Source organism: Caretta caretta, chromosome 24 (genome assembly GCF_965140235.1).
Source record: "Caretta caretta isolate rCarCar2 chromosome 24, rCarCar1.hap1, whole genome shotgun sequence".
Lineage (NCBI taxonomy): Eukaryota > Metazoa > Chordata > Testudines > Cheloniidae > Caretta > Caretta caretta.
The window spans coordinates 9,081,135-9,093,167 of NC_134229.1; the positions used below are offsets into that span (position 1 = coordinate 9,081,135).

At 37.6% G+C, this 12,033-nt stretch overlaps 1 protein-coding gene across 8 annotated transcripts in view; it reads right to left on the minus strand.

Moving 5' to 3' along the window:
* POGZ (pogo transposable element derived with ZNF domain) overlaps positions 1-12,033 on the minus strand; it is a 59,802-nt gene that overhangs the window by 46,230 nt on the left and 1,539 nt on the right. The gene's annotated exons all lie outside the window — the stretch shown is intronic.

Consider the following 12,033-nt stretch of genomic DNA (forward strand, 5'->3'; position numbering starts at 1 on the left):
TTTTCAGTATTATCTACTCCACTCTTTATACATCCTAACATTTTGTTTGCTTTTTTGACCACCACTGCACACCAGAGAGAAGTTCTCAGTGAGCTGTCTATAACAATGGCCACGTCTTTTTCCGGTGTGGTTATACTTAATTTAGACCTCAGTGACATTTAGGAGTGCAATACTAACACTTATAGAGATTGTACATCTTTAAGTTGTTAAGTAAACATCCAGACTATCAAGCCAGAATTAAAACAAGATGTAAACTGCTTTACAGTTTTTGATATTAGCCTCTAGAATCACAAAGAATGTCTCTTCTCAGATGGTAAGACAAGTGTCAATATCAGGCCTCCAAAAAGCTGGTTCTCATTAGGGTGGATTTCATGATTTAAAATCACTCATCAGGAAGACTCTATTTAATCTTGGATTTCTACATAAAAGTGCATTCTTGTTGGTTGTTATAACCTTAATACATATTCTTCACAACTCAGAGATAGATGTAGGTTTCATTTTTAGAAGGTACACAACATACATTTTTAAAAGGATTTATTTTGAAAATGTTTCAGATTAGTTTTACAGCTATATCAGAAAATGAATGATTGGTTGGTTGGTTATTTTATTTACCAAAAGGTAATTGAAGCAGATATTTATGAAGTCACTGGGAGGTGAACTATCTCCAATTCAACAGGTTAATAATTAATGTTTGGAGGAATTTCTTGCCATGCTGTATTAGGAGGAGAACATCACCAGACAGACATTTGAATTGTTTTATTTAACTATTTCTCACCTCTATATATTATGTATTCATTTATTTAAAAACATTTTTGCTGTTAACAAGCATGTTATCTCTGGAGACACAAATCCACAATTTGAGAACTGCAAAACTAAGCATCTCTGATGGTATTTTCTAGACGGACCACTTAGTCCCATTGGGTAGACAGAAAGATTAACCTAAGTAATCTATACAGAAGCCCCTGGAATCCCATAAAATTGGGTCCCTAATCCATGAACAATTGGAACTCATTTATAATTTTTTTCTTAAACTTTACATGAATATATTGTCTTATACTATAGAATTAGCATTTATAATCCCTATTCCATGATGAGATACCTTTGAGTTATAATGTACCTTAATTAAAACTATCTTTAGACAGCTTTTTTCCCTCAAAAAGCATTATAAAAAAATCCGATTTAAATTAAAAAAATCAATTTTTTTTAAATCATTGATTTTTATTATTACTGTTCAATTCTACATATAGGCCTCTAATAGGGCTTTACACCTTGATATCTCTTGGGCCAAGCAAAATGGAAGCATCTTTCTCATAGAACTAGCTCTGTGTTGTTTCATTTAGCAGGAATTAGCAAAAAGAAAAGGAGTACTTGTGGCACCTTAGAGACTAACCAATTTATTTGAGCATGAGCTTTCGTGACATATGGTTCGCCAAAAAATTCAATTCAATTCAATGGCACATTTACGGCCATGTCTACACTAGATAAGCTATTACCAGCAGGACAGTGGGGTGGGAGGAGGTATTGTTTCATATTCTCTGTGTGTATATAAAGTCTGCTGCAGTTTCCACGGTATGCATCTGATGAAGTGAGCTGTAGCTCACGAAAGCTCATGCTCAAATAAATTGGTTAGTCTCTTAAGGTGCCACAAGTACTCCTTTTCTCTTTACACTAGCAAGCTTACAGAGGCACAGCTGTGCTTATACAGCTGCGCCGCTGTAAGATCATTTGTGAAGCTGCTCTATGCCGATGGGAGAGAGCTCCCCTGTCGACATAATAAAACCACCTCAATGAGTGGGGGTAGCTATGTCAATGGGAGAAGCTCTCCCACTGACACAGCACTGTGCATATCACCACTTAAGCTGGTGAAATTTATGTCCCTTGGGGGCGGGGGAGGGTTTCACACAGGGATAGTGTAGACATGGCCTTAATGGGCTGAAAGCAGAACAAGTGGCAGTTCTGTAGCATAGCTAAATGAGGCTTCACACTTGCAGAAAGGATTTTTCTCCTCTTGATTGTATTTTGGTGGAAGAGGAGACTGTTGTGATTGCATTTTGTCATCTCTACCACCATTTGACAGCCACTAAATCTGATGAGAAACATTCTGAGACAGATTGGCCAAAGTAAACAGCTGACAATAGAAGACAAGCAAGAAAGTAATCCAGCTCATTTACAGACAATCTGTGTTATCAATAGCCACAGAAACAGAGCTGACCAGAATGCTTAAATACAGACCAAGGTTTTCATTAGCTTACTGTTGTAAGGCAATTTTAATTTTATGTAGTCTACCACAGATTAAGTAATCATAGTGGTACTGTAAATGTAAGTCAGATCATTGAGCTACAGTCATTTTACTCCTTATAAAATCAAAGTTCTAGCCAAACAAAAGTTGTATCTCTCTCAAACTTCAGGACATAACTCAAATCGAATGCAATTGTCTAAAGGAGAATGGTTTTTAATGCATCCAAATACTCAGTCATGATTGCTTATGAGTATCTGTCTGCTGGGTGGGGTCAATGGGTGTACTAAACACCTTCCATTCAGGCTAAATGTGGAAACCATTAAATGATCCTTTGTTTACTGATAATTGAAACAATGGAAACCACCACCTGTGAGCTGAAGAGCAAGGCAAGCCAGGAAAGTGACTGGACCATGCTGCCTAAGGGGTCTTCCTGAAGGCTGATAGCAAATGCAGGGACTGAGCATTCTGGTAGGTACTGAGGGGAAATGTGAGTGTCAGAGAGATACGCAGAAGCACCAGAACAGACAGACTCTGAAGTGGCGAAGAATACATCCAGAACCGGCACAGCCCTGAGAGAAGCCTTGGAAGACAGCTTTTGGGTTAAGTGGTGCTGACTGGAAAGGGGCTTGGAACTGTGAACAAAAGAAACCATTTCCCGTTGTTTGGTTCCTCCTGCATTCAGGGAAGCAGAATGTTGTACATTCTTTGTAAATAAACAGGATTGCACCAAAGACACCAGACTCTATCATCAATTTATCCGAAAAGAAACAACCCCTCAGAATCCTGAAATTTGGCTACCACTTCAGTCAAAAAAGGAGTAGCAATACTGACTTGAATGGGACTTCCCCCCCCAACCCAAAGATTGGGTAGTAAGCACATGAACCAACTCCACAAAGGTCACGTGAGTAAAGTTATACCACAATTGTTTGCAGGACTGAAGCCTAAATAAGACTATACACAAGGAAACAATGAGTTACGGGATACAACAAATACTCTGTAATTACATTAAAAAACAGAGGAACTCAAGAGGGTTAGGTTGTTAGGACAACACAGCGGTATGTGGTTAAGCATGAAAATCAACTTGGGGAAAGTACTGAACGATTTTATCTTTTAATATTAGTTCACAGACCTGATTAGAAGCTTAACTAGGTCACATACAGTTTTATTCAGAGTAATAGCAGTAGCCCCTGCTTTTCCCCACTTTCATATCTGTAAGACAGCTGGGTATTGAAGTAAAAAACAAGCTGTTGCACATGACCAGAGATATGGGCTTCCTCTAAATATCTTTTTTTTAAATCATTCTTAAAACATATGTTTACATGTATTTAAAAATATAACCTGAAGTGACAACTCTTTGCAAAATTAATAGATTGATATAAAATAGGCATTAAATCTGAAACAAATATCTATTAGTAGGAAAACAGATTGTCATTACATATTGTGAGAAGTTTACATGGCATATATCTGAGATCCTTTTATTTAAAAAAAAAGTGCAAAATGTGGCACTTGGTGTAAAATGTAGTGTTCATATTCCATTGGGGATAGGGAAGCTTAAAGAACTGGATACACGGTTTCAAAATGGTAATTTTTCATTAGCAAGCACTCAGCAGCCAAGTTTTGTGCAGCTCCATGCGTGACTCTTTATTTTAATTATTTAAGTAGATAAATTTGCACGTCAGTACACATCCATTTTGAAAACCCTGTGGATTTAGTGCTTGTGAAAAGTGCTGGATTGATACAAGGTTTCCCAAGGAGAGAAGCAGGTGTGGGGAGCCATGTGGCTCCTCGGCAGGAGGGGAGGTGTGGTGGTTGCTATAACCGGCCATGTCTGAGCAAGGATCATTCACATAACTAAGGGTTTTCAGGACTGGGCCTTTACTCATCACATCTATCTATAATATTTTGAGTTTCTTTGTTCTTCACTTCTTTCTCTGTTAATCAAAGACTGTTTATAGGATACCAGAAACTCTAGACAAGTATGTTAAATTACATGACAAAGACAGGTCACAACTCCACTGGGAGGTAAGTAAAAGAAAGAGAACAGAATGAGGATTTGAAATTGTACACATTCATCAACAAAATGGCTACTACTGCATTTCTTGCATATCTAGCAAATAACAAGCAAGTGCATTTATGTAGTTGTTGCTATAAGAATCCATACTAAGAAAAATGATCAATTTACCTTACTAGTTTACTCTTTTTTCTCCTGACAGAATAATTAACAAAAAGTTTATGAAATTTAACATACTATTTCAGCCAAGTTATTCCAATTTAGAACCAATCTCCTTTACATCTGTTTAAGCACGTGTCCATTCAGTAACTCCATTATTCCATATGTCCACTGAACTCATACAAATATTTGCTTAAAAGAAGCTTGTTCAGTGAATAAAAAACCTGGTAACCAACGGGAAAATACAACAAATGAACAGCTGATTGGTTAAAAATAACAAGGTAATCTTAATTGTCAAATAAAATATTAGAAAAAAATCCATAACTCATCATCATGCACTTGGCTAACTGTACATTAGAGTTGCTACGTTAGGCTTCTATATTCCTTTAAAATGAATTAAACAAGTGTTTTTCATAAAAACTTAAGTGACGATCTCTCACAATATGGAACCAGCTCCAGTATCACTTTCAAGGGAAAACTATTTTTCTTAAGTAAATTATTCTGTTGAATTATATCATCTCTGCTACTTCTATTATTTAAGTATCGCTACAAAGCAATAACCACCATAGTATCTGAGCATTTCAGAAACATTACTAATGTATTTATCTTAATAACCCCAGAAGGTAGGGAAATATTGTCCTCATTTTAAAGATGCTAAGACTCAAAGTGACATGCCCAATATTCCACAGGAAGTCTTTGGCACAGTCAGAAATAGAATCCAGGTCTCCAAAGTCCTACTGCACTGCATTAACTGCAAGACGAAACTCCCCCTCATTCAAAATAAGAATCATTTCTGGATGACAAAAGAGAAGGAAACACACCCTGACAAATAAAACAAAAGAAGGCTCTGCAGCATCAATCTACCTTTAAGCTCTGCATAGCAGTGAGAAATAAGACTCCATATGTCCTAAATACCATTTTTTTTCTCTCATTTGATACAAATTTATAATAATTACATTTGAACTGATTTTAAAAAATCCAAAAACGTGAGATAGATCTATGCATGTTTCTAGTAGGTCACTGTCTCAATTAACCAATGCCTGCATATTTGTGATTTTAAATATTCATCCTCTTAGAAACATCTAGAAAAGAATTCCATGCAATACTTCTTGGATAAAGCTCCTCTGAGATAATAAAAGAATGGTGACACTTAAAATAGTAACCATTTGTATGGAGTCGTATTACTCCGTACTAAATGAGCAACAGTGCCTAGACATTATATTGATGGGCACTTTATAAATATTTAAGACAGACAGTCAGATGAAGGGAGCTGTAGCTCACGAAAGCTCATGCTCAAATAAATTGGTTAGTCTCTAAGATGCCACAAGTACTCCTTTTCTTTTAGTCAGATCTCAGAGTAGCAGCCGTGGTAGTCTGTATCCGCAAAAAGAACAGGAGTACTTGTGGCACCTTAGAGACTAACAAATTTAGTTGAGCATAAGCTTTCGTGGGCTACAGCCCACTTCATAGAATCACAGAATATCAGGGTTGGAAGGGACCTCAGGAGGTCATCTAGTCCAAGCCCCTGCTCAAAGCAGGACCAAACCCCAACTAAATCATCCCAGCCAGATTCATCATTCATCAGATGCATACAGTGGAAAATACAGTAGGACGATTTTATATACAGAAAACATGAAACAATAGGTGTTAACATGCACACTATAACAAGAGTGATCAGGTAAGGTGAGCTATTACCAGCAGGAGAGAAAAAAACTTTTTGTAGTGATAATCAAGATGGGCCATTTCCAGCAGCTGACAAGAACGCCTGAGGAACTGTAGGGGGGGGAAAATAAACATGGGGAAATTGTTTTACTTTGTGTAATGACACATCCACTCCCAGTCTTTATTCAAGCCTAATTTAATGGTGTCCAGCTTGCAAATTAATTCCAAATTCAGCAGCCTCTCACTGGAGTCTGTTTTTGAAGTCTTTTTGTTCTAATATTGCGACCTTTAAGTCTGAAATCGAGTGACCAGAGAGATTGAAGTGTTCTCCGATGGGTTTTTGAATGTTATAATTCTTGACGTCTGATTTGTGTCCAATTATTCTTTTACGTAGAGACTGTCCGGTTTGGCCAATGTACATGGCAGAGGGGCATTGCTGGCACACGATGGCATATATCACATTGGTAGATGTGCAGGTGAACGAGCCTCTGATAGCGTGGCTGATGTGATTAGTTCCTATGATGATGTCCACTGAATAGATATGTGGACACAGTTGGCAATGGGCTTTGTTGCAAGGACAGGTTCCTGGATTAGTGGTTCTGTTGTGTGGTTGCTGGTGAGTATTTGCTTCAGTTTGGGGGGCTGTCTGTAAGCATGCATGGTATGTCTATCCACTAAGGCAAAAGCTATGAAGTTTAAAATTACATTAAGGAAATCTTTCCACGCATGATTAAGAATACATAATTCAACACCTCATAATTATTCAAAAGATGCTAAAGTAAAACATTAAAGAGACTGTAGCTACAAGCTTCCTTTGACACTAACTTGCATTAAGTGCATGGTATTTCATCTGTTCATATCAACTCAACTAAGAAAATGTCTTCTCTCGTCTACAATGTAGCAGCTTTGTTTTTCATAGCTTTGATCTTGAATATTTTTGTAAGTAAGAAGCCCTTGCTCAATAAAATGATTAATCCCAGTGATAAATACTCTACATTTAGCTCTTCAGCTCATAACAGGCAGATTGCTTGCTTGCAAATATGGATGCCAAAAAAAACCCAACAATCACTAAATGTGCTAAATATACTACAAGAAATAAACCATTTTAGATGCATTTCCTCCCCGCTGTCAGTTGAAACGTGAAAAAGACCTTTATGGTGTTGAAAGCCAGTGTACATTAATTATACATAATTAATTGGCACTATTACAAAATATGGCCCCTTTGGCTTATGTGGAGCAACATGGCTCATATTCATCTTTACCACAAGGAAAAAAAAATCATTAAGCCAATGATCATTATGTTCTTGTATTAAAAAGATTAGCATTTGATTATACATTCTGCTAAACCAGCTACCTTCACTGGTGGAGACCCAGCAATAAAAATTTGAATTTGCATCCAAGTAGACAGATCACCCTAAATTTGAGAAAGGTCTTTTTCCTTCTCGCCTAGCAGCAAAAAGCTGCTTGTCTCTTTTATAATTTCAGCTGAAATTTGGCATCTGCTCTAGGCTCCAATTTGTATTTATTAAAATTAATAAACTGCCATCCTGTACAATTAGATATAACATATTACAACTATGAACTGCGATTTTTCTCCAGAAACCCTGACAAAACTAGAAAGAAGAAGAGTTTTTCTTTGTTAGTTTAGTGCTATTTTTAAACCTTTACAAAGCATCTCACCAAACAAAATTCAGTTAATTCAAATCCTACCACCAAAAAAAGGCCACAAATTAAGGACCTGATTCTCAACTAATATAAGTGTTATCCTGGTGTAGCTCCATTAACTTCAATGTAGTTATTTATACAGATGTAAGTAAGTGAAGAGAATCAGGTCCCAAATGTGTTTCACTATCAGAAGCACCTGTGGGTACTGAATTCTACATGACAGCTGTAAAATAAGGCAGCTGTAGCTCACTGAAGTGATATCTAGGTCATGAGCTTATATATTTACTATTTCTTTCTCAAGTCTACATTACTTGACACAAAATGAGTTACACCCCCAGGCCTCTCCATACAAAAACTTTTTTAAGGACTGCAAATTCAAGATTCTCTCTACAGTATTCTTGAAAACTTGCATGATAGGACATGCTATTGGTGTATAAGCTTTAAATAAAGTTTTTAATTTCAAACAAAAAATCTATATAAATCAGCACTTGTTAGGCCACTGCTGGTGGCCCACTTTCTGCTAAATAGTGACATCATCTCCAACACAAGCAGTCTTGGGGACAGAATACTGGATCACAAGTGAATTTCCATCATACCTTATGGGTTGTTAAAAAGCAACTTTGTTTTAAGATTAAATAACATTTTCTATTTCTATAGCATCATTTATTCCAGAAATTCAAAGCTTTTTACAAACATTAATTAATCCTCACATCATCCACATGAGGTAGAGAAGTATTTTTATAACCATTTTATAGATGGGGGAAACTGAGGCAAGGAGCTGTGAATTGACTTGCCCAAGATCAAATATAGCAACTTATATAAGAGCATTAAAAAGACTCAAGGAGCTTTAACTTCTGGTCCCTGCTGCAACCACTAGTTAATACTGTCTCACTCAACATAAAGCTCTCCTCATTATTAAAACCAGAATCAAAGCAAAATGGAAAAAGATTTCCAGTCTCTGACCTTTCAGCTCCCCCAAATTAATGAATTGCAAATTATGTCATTTTAAACAACATTCACCACCACCGATGCTCACAAATGTGGATTTTAATTTAAAAAATTTTATTCACAAATACAACAAACATGGTGAGAGAAGTACTTGACTTCATGTGAATTTACACATATAAAATGAAGGCAGTGATCTTTTAAAACAAGGGAACTTGCAGGGATGATAAATCTAAGTATTGGACCATATCATGTTGTTAATTAATTTTTTAGACAAAACTCTGCATTATTCCAACAGGGATCTTACACTCATGGCCCACTGTTTGCAATTTAAGACTGAATGCTCATCATGGAAATAACACTAAAACAGGAATGTAATTTAATCTGAACACAACATAGCAAACCTATGAACCCTGATTTAAAAGTCTGGATTTATTTCTCTGCAAAGAATATGCCAGAACAATTTTAGTTTGAACACAAAGAGCTCAAATCCTGCAAGTCTTAGGCAAAATATCCACTGAAGGCAATAGGCCCTGGTTCATCATTGCCCTGCAACCCCCCTTATGCCAACTAAGGTAAACTGGTGGAAAGGACCCATACTACAGGTGAAAGCCTCTCCAGGAGATCTTTGCAACTGCTCTCAGGCTCTCAACCAGGGGGCATTTTGGGATGGGGATAGGAGAGGAGGTGTGTCAGGGGCAAGAGGCATGCCCCGCACACACCTGTGCCCCGATGATTCTGTGCCTACAAAAGTGTCCACAGAAGCTACTGAAGCAGATGCACGATTTGGGCTGTCCTAGCTGAGAACAGGGTTGAATTAGTAGATGCACAAACTGCCTTTTCTCTGTCCCTTCACTAGTGTAGAATCTAATCCAATGAGTTTTGACTAAGAATTGCAGGATTAGACCCAAGATTATTACCTGTATCCCAGAAGATTAATTTTAACACTAAATTATATAAGCTTTGTGCACATTCCTTGCCAAACAAGTTCATCACCTTTTTTTACACCAGTCTGGATTTTCTCCCAAAGATTTTATTCAAGAGCACTTATTATATATCCCAGCTAATATTTCAGTCCTCTTCTGCAACTCTGTTGTTTTTCTCAGTATGAAAAAATATCACCTGCATTAATATTTAATTGCCATTTATATTTTCTTTCCCATTTACTAAAAAACAAGACCAGGATAGGCCTGAAAACAAAATAAAGTAAAAAAAAAGAATGGAACCCCCTCACTTGAAAAACAAAACTAAAACCCTAACGATGCTTCATTTGGTTCTTTATCAAGGACAACATTAGACATAAACGGAATGTATAAATGCATCGAGTCAACCCCTCTCCCTCCTCTAAGCCCATCTCTTCTCTCCATCCCACCTCCCTTCTTGCCTCTACACACCCCCCTCACCTAAACTGTCATCTTGGCTCTTGTCTTCTGTATGTTGTCCCCCTATTTGGATTGCAAGCATTCAGGGGCAAGGAATATGTTTTATCTTTATGAGAGCTATGATAATTGATGGCACTGGTATGTTTCTTAACATATAATAAATTAATCCCATGATTAGGGCAGGATATATTCCTCTGCTATTGAGACAAATCCTGCAATCCTTACGCTGGCAAAACGCCCATTGACTTTAAGGAGTATTTTGCCAAGACAGGATATTGGATATAAAACTGATACCAGACTGGATATTAGTTGAAAAGCAAAGAATCAATAATGGGTTTTATGATGTTTTGATTGTTGTTGATATGACTATTTTGATGCTTTTTACAGCACCTCAGGTGAAGTTCGTGGGGGGAGAGAGTTGTATGATATGTCAGAGTCTAACAGTTACCTCGTCTATGGTAAGGCAAATTTACTTTTCATCGGTTGATGTGGTTCATTTTAGTTCACTGGCTATCAGGATTACTTTAAAGAGCATATTAAAATGTGTACAAATGTTTTCACTTTGGTTTGTTACATGTTTTATTAAAGGCTTTCAAGTGCAATTAGCTATTAATTAAGAATGTATTATTATTGTACATTAAATTATCATCTGCTCTTACATTTTGAACTGCAAAAGAAAAAAATATATTTAACTTGCTTTCTGATATACTTGTGCATCTAGTCTCACCTTATAATTTTGGGGTCATATAAGAGATCCAGGCTATGGGAGAGACTTGCTGGGAGACTGGGCCTGCCCATGAACTTTGCAAGTCTGTTCAGTCTAGGTTCTTATAAAATGCTCATCACCTTTGGCACTGATCTGGCAAATGGCTCTGTGCAGGAGGACCCAAAAAGAACCCCACTGACTTCCACAGGGCTCTTTGTTAGTAGTTATGAGCATCACTAATATGCAAAAAGAAAAGGAGTACTTGTGGCACATTAGAGACTAACAAGTTTATTTGAGCATAAGCTTTCGTGAGCTACAGCTCCCTTCATTGGATGCATTCAGTGGAAAATACAGTGTATATAAATCTCCCCACTGTATTTTCCACTGAATGCATCCGACGAAGTGAGCTGTAGCTCACGAAAGCTTATGCTCAAGTAAGTCTCTAAGTTTGTCTCTAAGGTGCCACAAGTACTCCTTTTCTTTTTGTGAATACAGACTAACACGGCTGCTAGTCTGAAACCTGTCACTAATACTCAGACACTAATTATTCCCCTTCTCTTTCAACTGGGTTCATGTGTCCAGATCCCTGAATCCACAATGTATCCATATATACACATAAGCGCGGGGGGGCAGGCAACCATAACATTTGCAGAACCCCAACCAAGACTGGGGCTCCAAGCAGATAGGGGCTGCAGGCCATCTGGAATGATGTGGTGGGTAGATGAGCCATGTAGTGCTGGAAATGGCCCACCTGATGATCACTTTAGATAAGCTATTACCAGCAGGACAGTGGGGTGGGAGGAGGTATTGTCTCATATTCTCTGTGTATATATAAAGTCTGCTGCAGTTTCCACGGTATACATCTGATGAAGTGAGCTGTAGCTCACGAAAGCTCATGCTCAAATAAATTGGTTAGTCTCTAAGGTGCTACAAGTACTCCTTTTCTTTTTGCGAATACAGACTAACACGGCTGTTACTCTGAAAGTAGTGTCTTATGTAATTCACACTGATGTGTGATACAGAAATGTGCAGAGATACACGTTGTGAGGCAGATTGTTAATTTCTGTGACCTCCAAACTGCTGGACAGTGGGTAGCGGGATATCGAAAGGAGCAGGGCCATTAGTCTCAAATGCCTGCAGGATGTCCCCCAAAAGGAATGGCAGCCCTGCAAGAATAAGTCACTTGTGCCCTGCTTGATGTGTCTTGGTGACAGCAATTGCTGCCAAGTTTATAAAGCAGAGAGCTTGTTGTTGGTGCATGTGG